The sequence below is a fragment of the Sciurus carolinensis genome, chromosome 8 (genome assembly GCF_902686445.1).
Source record: "Sciurus carolinensis chromosome 8, mSciCar1.2, whole genome shotgun sequence".
NCBI classification, from domain to species: domain Eukaryota; kingdom Metazoa; phylum Chordata; class Mammalia; order Rodentia; family Sciuridae; genus Sciurus; species Sciurus carolinensis.
The window spans coordinates 113,766,049-113,788,147 of record NC_062220.1 but is presented as its reverse complement, the minus strand read 5'-3'; the positions used below and the strand labels follow the sequence as shown (position 1 = coordinate 113,788,147).

At 35.6% G+C, this 22,099-nt stretch overlaps 1 pseudogene; it reads right to left on the bottom strand.

Annotated features, from left to right (window-relative positions):
* Nucleotides 1–190: 190 nt before the first annotated feature.
* On the bottom strand, nt 191–21,226 carry LOC124991404 (histone H1.0-like; annotated as a pseudogene).
* Nucleotides 21,227–22,099: the final 873 nt, after the last annotated feature.

Sequence of the window (22,099 nt, the reverse complement as noted above, 5' to 3'; positions counted from 1 at the left end):
GCCTTTTCACCCCTTTTCGGTGCAGATTTTTCAGGGGGAGCCACCTCATGTTGCCGGTGGTTGGCCAGTGGCTCTCACCGGGGGTTCCCTGGCCCACTGAGGCCTCCTGACCCCAGGAGGCCTCTCCGGGTGGCAGACGGAGGCTGGGGCGCCCGTGTGCATGCAAGCCCTGGCTACTCACTGCCAGGGATCAGCAAAGGCCTTCGCACTGGGGACAGGGAGGCGGCCCCCTGGCCGAGGCGTCACCGATGTTTCTCAAACCAGAAACCTTCTGGTGGCCGACCCTCCAGCAAGACAGTGACTTGGATCGCTTGCTTGGGCTGAATGTGCACGTCTGCCTGAATAAGCCATAAGTGTGCTCCTGAGTCCGTGCCTCCTCAGACCTGCAGGAGTCCAGCAGCAGGTCAGCAGGAGGAAGGGCTGCTCCTCCTCCAGGTAGCTGACGGCCCACCCTCTTCTGCTTCTGGTCCATCAGATTTGGGCGCTGCCTAGGATCTGGGGGGGGGGGGGCAGGCTCCTGAGGCAGATGCACTGCACCGAGAGGCCGGCCTCCTGGCTCTGCAGACAGGCCCCACACACCACCCTCGAGGTCCTGGCCTCCTCCCGATTAGTATTTATTTCCAGCACCTGTTTGATGAGGTTTTTTATCCTCTACCTATTGCACTGTTGTGACTTGTTGGCCATTATTTGATTTTTGTACGAAAAAAAAGCTTTGTTATAGAAATCAGCATACTATTTTTTTAAATCTGGAGAGAAGATATTATGGTGACTGAAAATATGGTCAGGTGTCAAATATAAATGTATAAACACCTTCTTGCTATTCTGTCCGACATATTATGTTCATTTTGTATTTGATGGCAACACCGAAGGTTTCTTTTGTTTGTGTGAACTCTAATTTCTATAAAGGTATCATGGATATTTGAAATTAATGTTTCATTACAACTGTCTCAGTGTTGGTTAACTAATTTTTGCCAGGACCATTATTGATCAAGCAAATAAATTCAACAGCTGTTTGGGAAAACATCTAAAAAAAAAAAAAAAAATCAAAATCCTGATAGCCAACAGATGAAACAGATAGTATATCCTATATGTTTCTCCATGCTTTCTACCAAGCATGGAGTTAATGTTTTACTAAAACTTCTGATGGAGTCTATTTTTTAAAATTCCAAAATGTCATAAAATGGATTAAAAAAAAGGAAGAGGGGGAAAACTGTTTAAATGTTTCACTTGCCAAAAGACAAGGAAGTAGAGACAAAGGCCTAGTCTTTATGTATGTACTTACTGTAAGTACTGCCATGTATAGCTCCAAGAAAAAAGAAAACTTTGTTAGAGTATAATTATATCTATACCATTGTTATTTTCAACAGAAACTAATTAAAATATTATTTCAGAGAGACTAAAGGAAAGGAACCATGGGGAGGAAGGAGGAAACAGAAAGGGGACACATTGGGGAATGATATCGACCAAATTATATTGCTATATTGTATGTATAAAAAAATGGAAAAAATATTATTTCAGATATAAATATTTAGGTAGAAAAAAACATTACTCAGAGAGTCAGATAAAGGAATATTGATTATTCATTCATTCAAGTAGCACCTATTACTTACACAAGACTGCTGGAAAGGAGAGGAATACATAAAAAGAAGGTAACTATCCTACTCTGAAGAAGTTATATTTGAATCTCGGAGGCCAAAGATACATGGAATAATTCATTATTACTAAAAATTAAAGATACCCCAAGTATCTAAAGAGAGTATTCCTTTTGAAACTAATCTACTAGAGTAAAAATCTAAGTCTGATGTCTATAAAACTCTTGCCTCTCTACATATACACTATTAAGAAATTCTGATTGAAATAATAGAATATATAGATATAGATAGAAATATAATCAAGTCTACTTTTTTAAACCTAGAATTCAAATCAGAAAATTTCAGGATTGTAATTTCATTGCAAATAACTAAAATTTCAGTGACATCCTGTGGTTATTTTGGTTACTGCATGTTTGATTTTTAAGATCACACAATGAAACTCTATTTATATTATTTAATTAATAGTTCATTCATACATGCAAAAGTACATATGGCCCCTGATCTCCAGAAACATGAAGACTAGCAGCATAGACCAATAGTAAATAAAAAAAAAGCATAGATAGCTACATCATTGAAATTGTGTTAATAGCTATGAAGAAGCAACATGGGGTGCCTTGAGAACACTGAACAGAGGGACAATCTAGGCTGGGGAAGAAGGAATGTCAGGGAAACCTCCTGGAGAAGTAAATATTTAAGCAGAGACTTAAAGGATAAATTGGAGTTAGCTAGGTAATTTGTGTGGAGTCAGTAAAGGGTTATGGAAAATAATATTCCTACAAGACAGTCCCCTGGGAAAAACAGAGGGACAATGTGGCTTGGGAGGTAGGAAGGGAAATTAGCCAAACTTTAAACCTCTCCCAATAGTAAATCATTTTCCAATAACAATGAGCCCCAAGAGAAAAAGCAAACTTTCATCCCTTCCTGGCTTCATCCATAGCATCTCCACCAAAAGCAAATATCCACCCCTTTCCAACCACAGTGGGTACTGAAGGGAGGAGGTGAATACTGAAATGCAGGGCCTTGGACTTTTACCCTTTCCATTGCTAATGAGAAAGGAGAAAAGCAAAGGAGAAAAGTAAGGAGAAAAGCACATAGTGAATGAAACTCCAGGTAACAATGGGTCCCAGAGGAAGGAAGATAAGCAGTGAACACCAAATTCTGAGCTTTTCCCAGTGACAATGAGTTTCAAACTTTTTATAGCTGCCTTCCTAAGTTAAAATTTTAAATGGCACAACTAGATCCTGGACTGTCTGAACTGTCTGAAGTCTCCAATGATTAATTCACCCCCATTGTAACCTAAAAAACCTAGACTCTTTCTATAACTTGGGGAGCCATTTCCACATGCAGAAAATGAATGCTCCTGTGCCTGATGGATTGACCTCGCTGCAGAATAAAGAAGAGCTTGCTGATCCTGCCTCCTGCCTCCTGTCATTTGTGTGTCATGTGCTTACAGTCAGGGACAGATTTTTCCAGGCAAAAGAAACAATATGTGCACAAGTCAAAGGAGTCTGGCATTTTCTAGAATCTTCATGTTGCTTGAACATGGAACTGAGAGTGAAGATTTGGAAGGCAGTTAGGGATTGTACAGGTCTTGCAGGTCATTGAAGGACTCTGACCTTTAGTTTAAAAGCCCTGGGTATTGTTTAGGTAAAAGAATGACATGATCGGATTCAGGTTTCTGAAAGAATGTAGTGGGGACAGGAGTTTGCAATGGTGGAGAATTAAGAATGGGAGTAAAGAGATAAATATAGCATCTTATTATAATAATTATATAAAATATACATTCTTATTTGAATAATTCAACCATAGTATACAGCACAAGGAAAACAATGTAAACACCCAAAATTTCATAACTAGAAATAATTATCTACTTTACTAGCATATCTTCCAAAAATCTCTAGATAATGCAACTTGACTTCACTTAAACAATTTTAAAAATCTTACTTCTTACAAGCACAAAGTCACCTGAGAAAAGTTAGAAAATATTAACAGCTGAAAAACAATGTAAATACTATCTACTGAAGAGTTTAAGTCATCTAAGGTTTTGTCTTTTATCTTTCTAAAACAGTTAATTTGCATCAGTTATTCAGGTAATCATTTAGTACAATAGATGCATCAAACCAGTTAAGATATTCTTTGTACACAGAAAGTTACACTTATTTTATTTAAGAAATAATTCTTTCTGGTAGGCTGTGACCCCCCTGGACAGGAGGAATCACATCTTTTTCTCATATGTAGTTCATTCAGACCTAGGCACAATGTCTGGTACAGATTAAATAGCCAAGGATAAAGAATGAAGGCATAAATGGTCAACATTTATATCAAGTATATTATGTGCCAGGCATTGTTCTAAACATTTCAGATCAGTGTTTCCCAAAGTATGGTCCTAGAACAGCAGTGAGAGTATCACCTAAAATTTGTCTAAAATACAAATTCTCACATCAGAAATTTGGGGATGGGACTTGGCAATCTGTGTTTCAACAAGTCCTCCAGGTGACTTCAGATGCAAAACTAAAGTTTGAGAACCATTGTTTTCACTTACTATCTCACTGATTTCCAAGTTTCTATTATTATTCTCATTATATATGTAGAGAAATTAAGGTACTAAGAGGTAGGTTACTTGACCAAAGTCACATAGGTATTAAGTGACAGAACTGGGATTGACCTAAGACTGTCTGACTCTGAAATTCTAGCTCTTAAATATATTGTATGGCCCCTTCATGATGAACACCCAGGAAATGTTTCTAAATGAAGGGATGAAGGAGAATAAATGAGTATTATTTGATATGCCAGTGATGACCTACTTTTTCAACCTGTCCAAATGTGCAGGGCCTCAAAAATTCAAGTCATTTTCTCTCAAAGATTTCCATGTGCATCCTTATGGAGTACAATCTGTCTGTTTCCATGCCTCCTATTGCAGCTGATCAGTATTTTTTTATTTCCATCACTTTTTCATTTTTTTAAAATTTCCAATATTATACTGAACTCAGGGATGCTCTACTACTGAGTTATATTCCCAGTCCTTTTTTATTTTGGGACAGGATCTTAATAAGTTGTCCAGGATGGTCTCCCACTTGTGATCCTCCTGCCTCAGTCTCCCAAGTAGCTGGGATTACAGGCATGCACCACCATATGCAACTTGGTATGCATCATTTTCTAATGAGTCTTATAGTTACTTATACTTGTGATAGGGGTGATAGTCAAAATATCTCTCATATTTTTACATAAAAATATCTAACAAATTTAAAAAAAACAGTATTTGAAGTCCAACAAGGCACAGGTACTTACCAATCAGAAAGAATGCCAACTGAGTCTAGAGCTGAATTTATAGACCCAACTCTTAGACTGGAGGTGTTACTCTTTAGTTGCTGGACTTGGGAGAAGTCTAGACAGAACTAAAAAAAAAAAAAAAAAAAAAAAAAAAACTGGTTTGGGGCAATGGGAAGGAAGTCAGTGAAGGGTCACATGGGACCTCAAAAAGCAACGATTTATCATCCATACAAAAATACCACCAATATTTTCCCTACAGGTAGAGCTGGGCCAGTATGTAACCACTGATCATTAGCCCTGCACATAAGTAGTACTTGTCTTCTACTGTGGTCTATAAGTCTTTGCCCTCATTTGTTTTATCTTTGTATCCCCAGGTCCCCAAGGCCAGTGTTGAATAAGTCATACGTAATAACTTCAGTGAAGAGAGGAAATACATGAATGTACTAAATAATTCAATGGAAGACTTTTTTCCCCAATTGAAGGCTTAATCACATAAAATTTCTTAAAGAAATCAGAATTGAGCAGTAAAAAGAAGACATGAATGGGAAGGAGGGAAAGCTGTGGTAGAAATTTAATTAATATGCATCTCTTCTCTTCAACTGAGACCAGTGCCTCCATTTTTTACACTTTTCATAACTGTCTAGGGAAGCGTGAAAGATCAGATGCACTTAAATTTAAGCTGTGTTTTTATTCATTTTTATTTTTGGAAAATGGGCTTTGGCAGCACATTCTTTATTGTCCAGAACAATAGTAAGAACCAGTGATTGCTATGAAGTTTATAAAGTTTTTGTAACCCAGTGTTCCTTGGCACATTTCCCTTCTCTGGTTATCATTGTGATATTGCTATATCATGGCTGAAAATGATGGAAACAGTTTCATCAAAATATCATCCACAAAGATATAAGACATATTTAATTATACTTAAATACCACATGACCCTTATGCCATGTTGAACTGGAACCTTAATCCCTGCAAGTAACAGGATAGTGAGGGGAACATTATTACCTATTTGCTGCATGGCAAATGGGTAATAATAGGTTAAACTTAATTAAGTAGTTTCCTACTTTATATTCAATACGGGTATATTTCACATAATGTATAAAATTGTAATTTGGAGGATTATTAAAATAAATTCTAAAAACAAAAATTCTAGAAACAAAAACTATTTCTATAGCTAAATTATTAGTATTTGGAGAACTGGTTAAAATTAAATAATAGTATTCTAAAAATACTTTTAAAATACATCTTTATTTTTAGTTTCTGGATTTTCTAAATAAACTTCTCTGGTTGATATCTTTAACTTTATTGGGAAATTTTCCAATTACAAATATTATGTTTTAAATTCTCAAACTTGGATTTAGGCTAAATAAAAGGAACTTATCAAGTAATAAATACTTTCATGTCTTTTGCTTTGAATGGTTGCATTTTTTATAAAATACAAATGTCTTCTATTCAGTTCGGTTGTATTTTTTTTTAAATCAAAGTAAAATAGTGTTATTTGAGAGACCAGGTTATATATATGAACCAACATAGGTACCAAAATAACTAAGATAGAATAAAAATCAATTATTCAAGTCATTTTTTCCCTTTCGTATCTGCAAATGAATCACCATTATTGTGAATATGTTCAATGTGCTAAATGCCAGATTCTTGCCTCCCCTTCCCACATCCTGTGGATATCTTACAGTGACTACAGAGGAAATTCTGTGGTCAAAAAGATATGAGTATGTAAAAGAGAAAAATGAGGGTTTCATTTCTAATTGTCATAAAGGAGACATCAATGAGACAACAAAAACATAAAGTAAAAGAAAACTGGTTTGTGAATACAAATGTAGGTACTGATACACTGTTAAACAAACAAAATAAAATATAAGCTAAAATTCTAAACTTTTTTAAGGAATAAAAGATGAGTCTTTGACCCTGGTGTAGATTTAAAAACATTCTTACATATCTCTTTTCCAAAGCATCAAAACAACCTTGAATCCTCTCAAGAAATAAATGTTGATGTCAATTTGGACCATATGCAAAGTCAAAAATATTGTCAAGTACAGAATTAGTTTACCCTTTTTCTGCTGTGAAATATATTGACTTAATAACTATTTTACCTTTCCCATTTAATTATTTTTAAAACTCCCAATATCTTTTAAATGCTTATAGAACTTTAAAATTTATAGGTAATCAATTCTGAGGCAGGGAAACGTCTTTTTTTCCCCTCCCATAATGTTTAGCACACTGATGTACATATGATAATAATCGAATCTTGATTTTTTCTTTATACAAGTTTTTTTCCTTTCAAAAACAAAATAAATCAGTATCTTAAAATAATCTTAAAATAATATTGGAGAATTGTTACAAATTTCTAGGAAATACTTTTTTAAGAAAAAATGGTTTTAAGGAAATGATCATACCAAATCAAATCTTATGGGCAATTTCAGCCATTATAAAAATGTTGTTCAACTTTTGTGAAATTTCAATTACTTACCACTTCAACTTTTGTGAAATTTCAATTACTTACCACTTGATAATATGCAGTGACCCAGGACATTGTTTGTCTTCTTGAAGGATTTTTAAACTGAGATCTACAAAAATAGAAACACAGTCTATTTTCATCTGCTGAGTACAGTAAGGAAAATGTTCGGGCTAAATAGGGTATTTCCCTTATTTTATTTATATAACTTATTTAGTTTATGGCCTATTAAAAACAATTTGAATCTCTAAATATCACTTTAAAAATAAATCCTATGTTGATAATTATTGGTCCCAATTTGATGACAGTTTAGCAGTCTTACCTGTTTATAACACAGTACAACTGAATTGATTGCAAAATTGATTTGTTGCTTCTTTTTCTTCACTTTTAAGTAATCATAGTATTGAGATCATCTCCATTGATTAATTTGAAACACACACCTCAATCTCATTTCTCTCCATCTCACTGAATAAAAAATGAAAAAATAAGTTTGCATGAATTATTCTCAAAATTCTTTTCTTCCCTAAGTACCTCAATTTCAGATGGAAATTAATGTTTGAATAATAAAGCCAAGTACTTAGGAAAGAAAAGAAACACCATATTAAAAGTCTTTTGACTTAGATCGGCCAAAAATCAAATCACTGATTTATTATAATTTTGTATGAGTCACTTATCTTTTCATATGGTTTTCCTACCCTCAAATAGATGTCACGTCTTCTTCTGCTGAAGGATATGAAAATCATTCCATGTTTGCATAACATATAGAGATTATCAGAAAGAAAACAACATAGGAGAATTGATCATTTCAATAACGTGGTTTACTTTAAGTACAAATGGTGAGGAGACAAAACTTCTACTATAACTTTCAAAGGAATGGTTTTACCCCCATGCCTATGAAGTAACTCACATACAGTTAAGTATTTAATGACCCAAACACATCCTTTACAATTCCATATTCTAAACACAAGGGGAAACTGTAATGAGATGCTACATATAAACATATTCACTATTATAGATTTATATCCCACAGACCTTTTAAAAACGTCATAATACGAATGAGGTTGTCATGATTATAATATCATGTTGACATTTATAAAGTACACATGCATTTTGGTGATGCTTATACAGAGAATTAAATACTGCTTAAAAAATTAAATTGTAATGAGGCTAAGGTATGTCATTAAATATGTATGTGAGAGATTTAAAGTTATATTTTGAAAAAAATGACATCTTAACAAGGAAACTTGTGGCTCTATTCATTTTCCAAATGACAGTTCCCATTTTAGTGACAATATTAGTGTGAACCAACCATTCACAGTCAAGCTTTAAACAAATAGACATTAATATTTTGAAAAACTGAAGAATTCTAGGTACATTTTTTCCAGGTATATTTTTTTTAAATATAAACAATGAAAATGAGCCAGAAATAGCTTATGATACAAAGCAATATGTTTAAGGGAATAAGAAAATCTGGCAATTGAGAAAAGGACAGAACTAGTGAGAATAGTAGTTGTCTAAATGTCCATAATAATCAACAAATGGGTTTGCCTCCCCCCACTCAGCTTACTTATATATGTTAATAGGGAGAATAGTCGTCTTTTGAACTTCTTCAAAGAACAAATTCAATTGAGGTGCAAACTAAAGTGAATCTTCAGCATTCATATTTTGTTCTGGCTATTGTTTTGTAGGGATAGCTTAGAAATATTAGGCTTCTCCATACAGATTTATTGTTCTCATTCGGTAACTTGCCAGAAGTTAATGTTTCTTTTAAGAAAAACCACTAAAATAGTGAAATTAAAATGGAAAATGGATTAGCAATTTAGTTTTGAAAAATCGGTCCATAAATTGGAATCAATACACCGTGAAAAATGAAAGATTTGCTCCTGCTAAATAGAGAAAAGGGCTATAATTACCAAGGCAACAATTTTAATTAAATTTTAACATCCAAATGGTGTTCTCCATAAGAACTCTCTGGGAATAGGTCCCTTAGGTATGTTATACATGAGATAGAAGTAGCAAAACGTTTCTTCACCATTATCATGCTCATTAGTAATTTGGGATGGGAAAACCATTTCCTAGAAAAAAAAAAAAGGTGAAAAACATTAGTATTTTTTAATATATTTAGCCCACAACCATCCTATTATCACAGTTGATAGAAAGATTTTTTACTTCAAATTTGATACATTTAGATGTAATCAAATGGAAATAGGGCTTTAAATATTGCATTGTATCATGTAGTCAGTGCTAGAGTACTTCCCTAGTATATGAGAGATTCAATCCCTAACACCTCAAAAAAAGGGGAAAAAAATTTCTATACAAGCAAGGCAGAAAAGAAAAAACAAAACAGTTACAACAACAACAAATGAAAATCTGCAAAAAAAATTTTTTTTACAATGATCCATGCACTTGAGGCATGTTTGAAGTTTTACTGTGATTACAAGATCTCCTTCCTTCTCTAATACTCCTCAGACCTCACTGCAATCTAGCTCTTCTCCCCACTCCATTCTACACTGTTCTCTCCAGTCTCTGAGAGCATCTTATCATTGCTACTTCTCATTCCACATTAATGTGTTAACTTCTTTGCAGCATTTGAAATTACGGCTTTCACACTCTTTTCTTCTTCAAGCTGCCATGACATTATTTTGCTTTGTTGTCATTTTGGCAGTGCTAGGGATCAAACCCAGGGCATTGCACATGCTAAGAGCTCTACTCTTGAGCTAGGACCCCAGACCAATAACACACTTGTTTTCGCCTAACCCTACATACCTAACTCGATCTCTTATTTTTTCAGTTGTCTGCCCCTTCAATGTTGGTTCTCCCCCAGGATTCTGTTTTCTAACCTTTTTTCTTTTCATAGCTCTCTTTTTGGATAATAGCATCTATTCTCATAGCTTCAGCTATTTTCTATACAGAGAGGCCTTCGAGACCCTATTTCTGTTTTGAATTCCACTTCTACATTTTAATTTCTGAACATCGGTTCCTAGATCATTTTGTAGATTCCTCAAACTCAGTTTCTCTCTGTAATGCCTGGCTGAGACCTGATCCCAAGTTTCATTCTCAGACAAGTGAATCAGCATTCCTCCAGTCATCCAGGTTAGAAGCAGCTTCATCTTTGACTTTTCTTCCTCCTTTGTACTCCATATTCAATCATTAAATGCTATTAATTTTCTCTAAAAGAGTCTTCAAACCTGTTTCTCCCTTCCCTTCTGTCATGGTCTTGGTTTAGGACATACTTACTTCATCCCTTTATTACTGCAGTAGCCCCTGTTTTTCCTGGCAACAATTCTTTTTATGCAATCTGTCTTTCATTTAACCATTGGAATTAACTTTCAAGAATATAAATATTGCTGGGTGCAGTGGCGCACACCTGTAATCCCAGCAGCTTGGGAGGCTGAGGCAAGAGGATCATGAGTTCAAAGCCAGACTCAGCAATTTAGGGAGGCGCTAAGCAATTCAGTGAGACCCTGTCTCTAAATAAAATGCAAAAAAAGGGCTGGGATGTGGCTCAGTGGTTGAGTGTCCCTGAGTTCAATCCCAGTACCAAAACTAAAAAAAAAAAAAAAAAAAAAGAATATAAATATTATCATAAACATTCCCAATTTTCATACAGAATAGACTTCAAGTACTCAAGTGTGCATTTGAGAACTGTCAGACTTTTGTCTTTGTCTAGCTCTATGACCTCATCTCCTACCTCTTCCTCTGTGCACCCACTCTTACCTCTCCCATACATCCTCCTCTTTAGGCATGTGAAACTACTATTCATCTATTGTCCTACTGCCATGTATTTCCATACTTTTTGTGTTTTGCTTAAGCTAGAATTCTGAGAAATATTAAAGTTCTTTTAGAGTTCTATAAAAAACATCAATGCTAGCAAATTTTCTTTCAAATCGTGTGTGTGTGTGTATACATGACATGCTAAACAAATGTGTATAGTTCTTAAATGACTGAATAATCTGCTTTAAGAGATAGTGGACCATACAAAGAATGTCATTAGAGAGTAAAAGATACAAGAATTTGTATGTAAGGGATGTGTATCGACAGTCAACTTGCATATAGAATATTTGTTGATAGTTTATGTTCTGTATCTTAAATAATTTCAACATGCTTGTCATTTTAGTCAATGTATAGTGAATGTTTTAACAAAAATAAAAACGATCATTTAATTACGATTAATTACTCAATGAGATTCCATTTTGCTGTCTTCTTCAAGACAAGCACAAAATATGTCTCATGAACTCCAGCTGGTATTGTTCTGAGACATTATGATTTTAAAGTATTTTACAAATATTGATGAATTAGACTATACTTAAGAACTTCTGTTCATTACTACACTACACAATTAAAAGCAAAGAGGTAACTCAAGAGTAGAAGATATTCTCAATACAGGTTTGACAAAGAATTCATATCTGGAATATATAAAGAACTCCTAAAATTCATCAAGAAAAAGAAAACTGAATAGAAAAATGTGTAAAAGACTTGAATAGGCAACAAACAAAGAGAATACCTAAATGGTCAATAAACATGTGTAAAAGTGCTTGAACATCATCAGGGAAATGCACATTAAAATCACAATGACAGAACACAACATACCCACTGAAATGGTTAAAAATATTCATAAAATACCAAATATTGGCAAAAATATTGAATAATAAGTATTCAACACTGGTTGTGGGAATGTTGAAAAACTATTTTACAGTATTCTACAAAATTAAATTTAACACATATGCTCATATATATGTTCACTAAATGACATGTACCAAGATATCTTTAATAGCATTATTTGTAAATACCGCCAAACTGGAAACTACTTAAATGTTCATCAACAGTAGAATAGATTAAAAAAAAATTTGTGGTATACTCCCCAGTGGAATACTTTATGGCAATGAGAATGAATGATCTACAGTTAACAATGTAACAAGGCCCTAAGCAACTTAGCCAAGACCCTGTCTCAAAAAAAAAAAAAAAAAAAGGACTGGGATGCAACTCAGTGCTTAAGTGCCTCTGGTACCAAAAAAAAAAAAAAAAAAAAAAAAAAATGTGACTCTCACACTTGATGCTGAGCAAAAGAAACCAGATATGAGTTAATACTTAGATAAGATTTCATTTATATAAGATACAATAAAAGCAGGTGAAACTAATCTATGCTATTGGGAGATATTGGTATAGTTTTGTTTCTTGGTCTGACTTCTGGTCCCAAGAAAGTATTTGGTTTGTAAAATTCATCTAGTTATACACTTACATGCATTTTATAAATACATATTCTCAGTAAAAAAAAATTTAAGTGTTTACTGGTCCAATAAGATTGGAAAATGTCTCATGTAATTCTTTTGTCCAGGACTGTTCTTCTTTCCATTCTCCAAATATGGAAATCTTAAAATATTTATGTAATTTTTATTATATTCCATGAACTGTTTTAGGTTTAGAGGTAATATAGCTAGCATAACAGACTAAAAAAATATCCCTCTTTCATAGAGTTTACATTCAACTGTTACCCATGGTTCAATGCTTCCTGTCTCTTCAAGGCAGAATAATTACTGGCTCTTCTGTTTCACTCATAGTTAATGGAAGAATAACACTACCAGTTGATATAATCTTCTCTTTTGTTTTTTGAAAAAATTTTAGACGTTGATAGACATTTATTTTTTATTAATTTTATTTGTATGTGGTGCTGAAAATTGAACCAAGTGCCTCACACATGATAGGCAAGTGCTCTACCACTGAGTCACAACCCCAGTCCAGTTAATATAATCTTTAAAGGAAGAGTACCATGTCTTATTTATTTTTGTAAACTCATTATTTAGTTCAGCATTTGGCACACAAAAGTCAATAAATGTTTGCTAAACTAAACAATAAACATTTACTGACTGCCAATGTGTATCACATACTAAGAATGCAAAGAGATGAGAAGAACAGTAATGGGATATGAATTCCATTAATTTAAAAAATTTGTGGTAATGTATGTGGACACAGAGAAAGAAGAAGATTACAACTACTAAGGTTTGTAAATATTTATGATTTTTAATATATTTTAATTTTAATTGATGCATAATGATTATACATATTTATAGGACAAAGTATGATTTTTTTTCCCAGTGCTAAGGACTGACCAAGAGGCTTGAGAAGTGCTCTACCACTGAACTATACTTTCAGCCCAAAGTATGACATGTCTACAGGTGAATACAATGTGTAATGATCACATCAGGGTAAGTGGCAAGACATTTATCACTTCTTTGTGTTGGGGAATGTTATGGTTTGGATGTGAGGTGTCTCCCAAAAGCTCATGTGTGAGACACTGCAAGAAGGTTTGGAGGAGAAATGATCATGTTATAGCCTTAACCTAATCAGTGAATTAATTCCTGATGGGATTAACTGAGTGGTATCTGGAGACAGCTGGGGTATGGCTGGAGGAAATGGTTCATTTGGGGAGTGGCTATGGGGTATGTATTTTGTATCTGGAGAGTGAAGTCTATCTCTGTCTCCTGATCACCATGTGAGCTGCTTACCTCTGCCACACTCTTCTGTCATGATGTTCTGCCTCACCTTGAGCCCTGAGGAATGGAGCTGACCCTTCTATGGTCTAAGACCTTTGAAACTGTGAGACCTCAAATAAACTTTTCCTCTGCTATAGTTGTTCTAGTTGGGTTCTTTAGTCACATCAGTGAAAAAGCTGACTAAAACAGGGACATTCAAAATTCTTTCTAATTGTTCTGAAGTAATTATTGTCAAATGTAGTTACCTGACTGTGCTATAGAACATTAGAAATTATTCCTTCTACTCAAATGCACCCCTGTACCAATTAACGATCCTCTCTCCATTCCTCCCTTCCTCACCCCCTTCCCAGAATATTTGTGAGTTGTTAAGAGAAAAAAGCAAATCTCTGAGTAATGTGAATAGAATGATTTTATTTTGCAAGAAAAATCAATTGATAAATTTTTAGATTAACACAGTTGATTCTTGTAATTAGTAGATTGCATATTTTTGTACTTGCTTACTCACAACATTTTTTTTTTGTACTAGCCACATCCCCAGCCCTATTTTGTATGTTATTTAGAGACAGAGTCTCACTGAGTTTCTTAGTGCCTTGCTTTTGCTGAGGCTGGCTTTGAACTCGTAATCCTCCTGTTTCAGCCTCCTGAACCTCTGGGATTACAGGCATGCGCCATGGCGCCTGGCTACTCCCTACAATTTATTTGTAAACCCAGAACCAACAATTTTTCATTTTTGCATTCACAGATATGCACAGGGCAGCAACAAATTTGTCATCTGAAGCACATGTTCCCATGTTTACAGTATGATAATTGAAACAAAGGCACTCTTTGCCTTCTGAGTTCAGCTATCATACTGTAATCATGTGTCCTTTACTTAGTCTATTTAGTGCCCAATTATTTAACTCTTTTGAACTTCCTTTCATGATTTTGCTATTTAAAATGGCCTAAGACATACCGAAGTGCCTGTTGGTATTCCCAAATTCCTGTGATATGTGTTAAAGAGAAAAAAATGCATGTGTTCAGTAACTTTCATTTAGGCATGAGTGAATGTGTACATTTGTATATATGTATATATATATATATATATATATATATTCATAGATAATTGTGCACATTTGTATGAGCAAGGAAAAAGGTTTGGAAAGAAGCATGTGAAGTTAACTGTAGTAACCTCAGAGAGTTACCTGAAAGTAGAAGGATATCAGGGAGGGAATATAGTAGAATGATTAGGATGAACTGTACAGTAAAAGAGTCAGGTTTAAGTCCTTATTCTGGTACTAACAAGCTGTATGGTCTTGGTCAGGGGTCAAACGTTTTTCTGTCAAATGGCCAGATAGTAAATATTTTAGGTTTTGCAGTTGATTTTGCCATTGTAGCATGAAAGAAGCCATAGATACTATAATGTAGCTATGGTCCAACAAAACTTTGTCTACAACATCTGGTGGAAAGTGTCTGATATTACCTCTCTGCAACTCATTTCCATCATCTATAAAATATAGGTAATAGAGACACCTACTTTTAAAAAAATATGTTAGTGATAGCTACTTTATTGAATTGTTGTGAGAGTAAATGAGTTAATGTTAATAAAATATTTAAATAGTGCCTCCTTCAACAGTTTAATATTTTTCATGTATGGCTTCAATTGTTACAACAAGCATGTAGTACTCTGGTAATCTGTAAAACATTAAATAAAGCCAAAAGTAAAATAAAGAGAACACCTCAGTCAAGCATAGTGGAACATGCCTGTGATCCCAGCAACTCAGGAGGCTGAGGCAGGAGGATCCTAAGTTCAAAGCCATACTCCAAAGCCAGCCTCAGCAACTCAGCAAAGTCCTAAGCAATTCATCAAGACCCTGTCTCAAAATAAAATATAAAAATGGCTAATTGACTGGGGATGTGGATCAGTGACCCTGGGTTCAATCCCCAATATGAGAGAGGGTGAGGGAGAAAGAGAGAAAGAAACCCGTAGCTTCATGGAATTTATAATCCAGTTGAAAAGACAAAACTTGTACATCAAAGAGGAGTTAGTATACCAGACAGCAGAGACTAAGTAGTAAATGAGTGAAGAGACACTAGAGGCTCCAGGAACACAGAAGGTGTGCTATTGGTTATCTGAGGCTGACCCTGACTAGGAAGACTTTGTGGGCAAAGTAAGACCTAGTTGGGTCCTGAAGAAAAGGTAGGATTTGGACAAGTGGTAAGGAAGAGGAATGTCATTAGTGTAGGCAAGAATGCTGTGAAACATCTGGGACACAGGTGTCAGATTGAAATCATGAGGCTTAGAGTTCAAGCAGTGTAGAATGGGAGAAAAGAAGGGAAAAGACATATAAGCCAAGATGTAGCAAGTCTAGAATGCCACATTAAAAAATTATATTTAATCCTTAAAGAAAAAGAAACCTTAAAAGTTGGATAGGGAAGTTTTCTTCTATAATTAAATCCTTGAGTTAAAAAACATCTCTAGCTCTGGGACTATCAGAAGTATCTTATAAGAGTAGCACAGTACTAGTCCTTAAACTTGATAAAGTTATTTAAAAAAAAATTTAGCTGGGCACAGTGGTGCATGCCTGTAATCCTGGCAGTTTGGGGAGGTTGAGGCAGGAGGATCATGAGTTCAAAGCCAGCTTCTGCAAAAGTGAGGCACTAAGCAACTCAATGAGATCCTGTCTCTAAATAAATACAAAATAGGGCTGGGGATGTGGCCCAGTGATGAAGTACCCCTGAGTTCAATACCTGGTGCACACCCCCAAAATTTTTAAAACATTTTGTATACATGATATAAACATGACAGTAAAATCTATTTTGACATATTATGCATACATGGAGTATAATTCTAATTATTCTAATTAGGATCCCATTCTTGCAGTTGTACATGATGTGGAGTTTCACTGGTCATGTATTCACATATGAACATAGGAAAGTTTTGTCTGATTCATTCCACTTTTCTATTTCCATCCCCCCGCCCTTCCCTTCATTCCCCTTTGTCTAATCCAATGAACTTCTATTCTTCACTTCTCCCTCTCCTTATTGTGTGTTAGCATCCACATATCAGACAGAACATTCTGCCTTTGTTTTTTAGGGATTGACTTATTTCACTTAGCACAAGTCTCCAATTCCATCCACTTCTGGCAAATGCCACAATTTCATTCTTCTCTAAGGCTGAGTAATATTCCATTGTGTATATATACCATATTTTCTTTATCCATTCATCTGTTGAAGGGCACCTATGTTGGTTCCATAGCTTAGCTATTGTGAATTAAGTTGCTATAAACATTGATGGGGCTGTGTCACTATAGTATGTTGATTTTAAGTGCTTTGGGTATATGCCAAAGATAACTGGGTCAAATGGTGGTTCCATTCTAAGTGTCCTGAGGAAACTCCATACTGTTTTCCTTAGTTGTTGCACCAATTTGCAGTCCTACCAGCAATTTCCCTACATCCTAAACAACATATCTTGTTATTTGAATTCTTGATAATTGCCATTCTGACTGGAGTTAGGTAGAATCTCTGTGTAGTTTTAATTTGCATTTCATTAATTGCTAGAGATGTTGAACATTGTTTCATATATTTGTTGGCCATTCATATTTTTTCTTCTGTGAAGTGCCTGTTTAGTTCCTTTGCCCATTCACTGATTGGGTTATTTATTTTTTGGTGTTAACTTTTTTGAGTTCTTTATATATCCCAGAGACTAAGGCTCTAAGGTGCAGGTGGCAAACATTTTCTTCCATTATGTAGGCTTTCTCTTCACATTCTTGATTATTTTCTTTGCAGCAAAGAAGCTTTTTAGTTTGCTACCATCCCATTTATTGATATTTGATTTTACTTCTTGTGCTCTAGGAGACTTGTTGAGGAAGTTTGTTCCTAAGCTCACAGGATGGAAAGTTGGGCCTACATTTTCTTCTAGTAGGTGCGGGGTGTCTCTGTTTTAATGCCTAGGTTCCTGATCTACTTTGTGCAGGGTGAGAGATAGGGGTTAAATTTCATTTTACTACATATGGATTTCCAGTTTTCCCAGCACCATTTGTTGAAGAGGCTATCATTTCTCCAATGTTTGTTTTTGGTGCCTTTGTCTAGTATGACATAACTGTATTTATCTGGGTTTGTCTCCGAGTCTTCATTTTTGTTCCACTGGTCTTAATGTCTATTTTTGTGCCAATACCATGCTGTTTTTGTTACTATAACTCTGTAGTATAATTTAAAGTCTGTTATTGTGATGCCTCCTTCTTTGCTTTTCTTGCTAAGGATTTCTTTGACTATTCTGGGCCTCTTATTTTTCCAAATGAATGTCATGACTGCTTTTTCTGTTTCTATGAAGAACATCATTGGACTTTTAATAGGAATTGCATTAAATTTATAAGGCATTTTTGGTAGTATGACCATTTTGACAATATTAGTTCTGCCTATGCAAAGACATGGGAGTTCTTTCCATCTTCTAAGGTCTTTTTCAATTACTTTAATGTTCTATAGTTTGCATTGTAGAGATCTTTCACCTCTTTTGTTAGATTGATACACACAATTTTATTTTTTTGAAGCTATTGTGAATGAGGCAGTTTTCCTAATTTCTCTTTCAGCTGATTCATACTTGGTGTTAGGAACATAATTGATTTATGGGTGTTAATTTTATATCCTGTTACTTTGCTGAATTTATGAGTTCTAGAACCTTTATGGTGGAATCTTTTTTGGGTCTTCTAAATATAAAATCATGTCATTGGCAAATAGGGATAGTTTGAGTTTTTCTTTTCCTATTTGTATTCCATTAATTTATTTCTTTTGCCTAATTGCTCTTGCTAGGGTTGATGAATTTCTTCTTAAGACCAAGTCATACTTATAACCTTCTATTACCAGAAAGCCTCCATATGATAAAATACATTTGGTTAGGTTCTGGGAATTCCAAAACTTGGTGAGAGCACAAACTTTACCTGATACAACTGTAGTGAGACTACACTAATCTAGATAAAATTATTTTAATATTTATGCGGCCTTAATAATAAATAGGCATTTCAGATTAAGATTGAGATAATTGCTTGGGTAGATCAAATCTCACTTCCTTTTTTTAGGCCTTGAACAGTGTTTTAAAATTGAAAGGAACTTTGAGTTAATCTAATAAAATGTGCTTATACCACAGGTACCAAAAGAAACCTAGGAAATAAATGATTTGGCAGATCATAGATCTAGCAAGTGACTGGGATTCCTTTTATCATACTATTTAAGTTTTATAATTCTGTTACTTAGAGGCAGGTACTACCCACAAATAGGTCTTTAGATGAAAAACAACTTCCCCAAAGTCTTTCTATAGCCATAAATCTCATTCTAGAATGTACAAAGACATTCTTGATATGATTTTGTTGTATAAGAATGCCTCTTTTTATTTCCTTTTCCCATTTTTTATTTTAAAGTTTTAAAATTACAACAGCAAATCTTTTCCCTGCAGAAATAACACTTGTTCAAAAAAAAAGTGTGTATGTGTGTAGGAAACACACTGCATGATTTTCCTATTTTATTAAAAATAAGAGGAAGACAACTGTATAGGTTTTTTTCTCCCAACTCCCAGTGTAACATTAAATAGTAGCCCTAGACAGGCATATGTATACACACACACACACACACACACACACACACACACATGCACTGACTTAGTCTCTAAAACTACTTAGCAAATTCAAAATCAACTGTATTGTTTTACTGTCTACTTCCTGCCCCTTCCCCTCCCTGTTTACAACTACTTATAAAAGACTTGGAAGTAAAAAGAGGGGCTGGGGTTGTAGCTCAGTGATAAAGTACTTGCCTCACATGTGTAAGGCACTGGATTTGATACACAACACCACGTAAATAAATAAAATAAAGATATTGTGTCCATCTACAACAAAAAACAAACAAAAAAAGTTAGAAAAAAAAAAGAAAGTAAAAAGAGATTGGAAGGTTTTTAAGTGGCTAGTGAGACCAGATAAAGTCACGTCTTATACAGCAGAGAAAACTAAATGTCCTCCTAGGACACAATTCATCAATGATATAGAAAACCCCAAAGTTTCAACAGGGCACATTGAAGCACTTGGCTGACTGATTCCCACCTCTTCCCCAAAAGTTTCCACTCCCATTTAACAGAGGACTTTGAAAAGCCACAAAGACCTTTCAATGGCTAGTTTCTAATGACTGTCAGAAGTTTTAGCTTCTCCCAACCAGCCATCACTTGGACTCCCTCCCCTTCCCTAAGAAAACAGAAAGGCCACAAGAGCAGATTAACAAAAGTGAGAAGGAAAATGGGCTTGGATCTGCCACTGCTCACTGGGAGGTCAGCCCAGGGAGAGTTTTTTCTACCTCCTTCCTTTGCTGCTGGTGGCTGCCACCCTTCCTCCCTGACAAAGGTTTTGAAACTCCCAACTTAAAAGAAAGACTTAAAGGTACTACTAAAACCCCTACAGTTCCTGGGTTCCCTTTCATCTAGCCAAAACAAACTGCCTTGCCTGTTCTGTCCTTCCCCTATCTACCTTCAGAGCAAAGAAACCACCCAAACTCACACACACACACATACACACACACACACACACAAATCCCTAACCCTGCAAGATTACAAGCAAAACAACAAAACAAAATATAAGTACATCCTCTTCATTACACAGATGAGATTTGTTGTTGCTGTCCTTGCACAACTGGTTAAGGAAAAGGGAATTACTCCACAATTCCTAAGGAATTCAAATTCTGTCTCTTATAAAGTCAGAATAGAATGGGGCAAAGGCTTGCACATGAGAATCAAGAAAGAAGAAAGGAGAAAAGTATTTACAGAAAACAGAGAGGAAGGAGTGTTTATAAGAAAAGTCCTTATTGTCACTCTTGTCAGCCCTCCTGACACTGGACTTGGCTTTGGGCTTTACTGGTTTGGCCTTCTTGGGCTCGACACATTGATGGACTTGGCTTTGACAACCTTGGGTGTTCTGGTTTTCTTGGGCATGGTAGCCAGCTTGTTCTTGGCCTTCTTGACTGGGGGTTGGGGGACTTTGGGCTTCTATCTTGGGGTTTGGAGGCATCCTTCTTGGGCTTGGTTGACTTCTTTGGCATGGCCACCTTCTTGATTTCCTTCTTGGTCTTTTTGAAGGCCACTGACCTCTTGGGCTCCTTGCTTTTGGCCAGACAGAAGGGTCCTGAGGCACCTACACCTTTGGTTTGCTTGATGACAACAGTGGTCACCAGGCACTTGATTGACAACTTGATCTGGGAGTCAGCATTCTTATCTCACCCACCTTGTAGAGACTTTTGATACACTTCTGAATGGATTGGCGCAAGGAGCCAGTGTGGTTCTTCTGGGCCTGGGTGGCAGTCACAATCATGTCTGAATAATTGGGGTGGTCTGTGGACTTCTTAGAGGCCTCGGCCTGCTTGAGTTTGGTTGTAGGAGTGGATGTGCTGTTCTCAGTCATGGTGGCTCTCCTGGTCCTGCTGTTGATGGTGCCTTCCAGAGGACCAGCCCTCATCAAAGGCTGACTAAAGCCTGACTCGGGGTCTGACTAGCAGGCCAATCCACAGTCCGGTTGTCGATTGTTGGCCATGCAGGTGAGGGGTCACTGCCTCTCTGGCTGGGCCCTGGTGGCAGGATGGCTTGCTTGGCTGGCTCTGCATGGCTCTGCAGCACCAGAGTGCGCTTGGCTCCAGCACCTGACTTGGGCTCTGGCTTGGGCTCTTGCTCTGGCTCCTGCTCCGGCTCTGCCTTCACCTCTTCTGCCTCCCTTTTCCCAGCTCCCTGTCTCAAGAATACCTCTTGTTTGGTATATTACAGAGGGAGTAGTAATGCATTAACACTTCATCCTTTTTGTGAAAGCATAGTACATTCAGTTCTTTAAAAGTTATAATAACATCATTACTTTTGCATGAATCATATATTGGATGTGTGTGTTTGTTTATAAAATTTTTGAAAAATAATTGCTTTTTGTACCTATAGATCCTGATGAATTAAGGTCCTTTGGGAAATTGGGTAGTAGTTGGCATGGCCTGCATGTATTAACTTATTGAAAACATTCCAAAATGCAGAGGCAACACTTGAATAACACATTTGTAAAACTGAATAATTTGAAACTATGAAGATATTTTACTTTAAACGTGCAATTTAAAAGGTCATTTGTAGTAATGAAGATGAATGGTTGGTAAAGGCCCCTACAAGTTTGTTACTATAGGAATTTTTTTTTCTCAGCTTAGTTGATATAATACTTAAGGGTTGTTATTGTGGTTTTTATAAATGTCTAATACATGAAAATACTATAGTTTAAAAATAGAACAAACTATTATAAAATTATTTT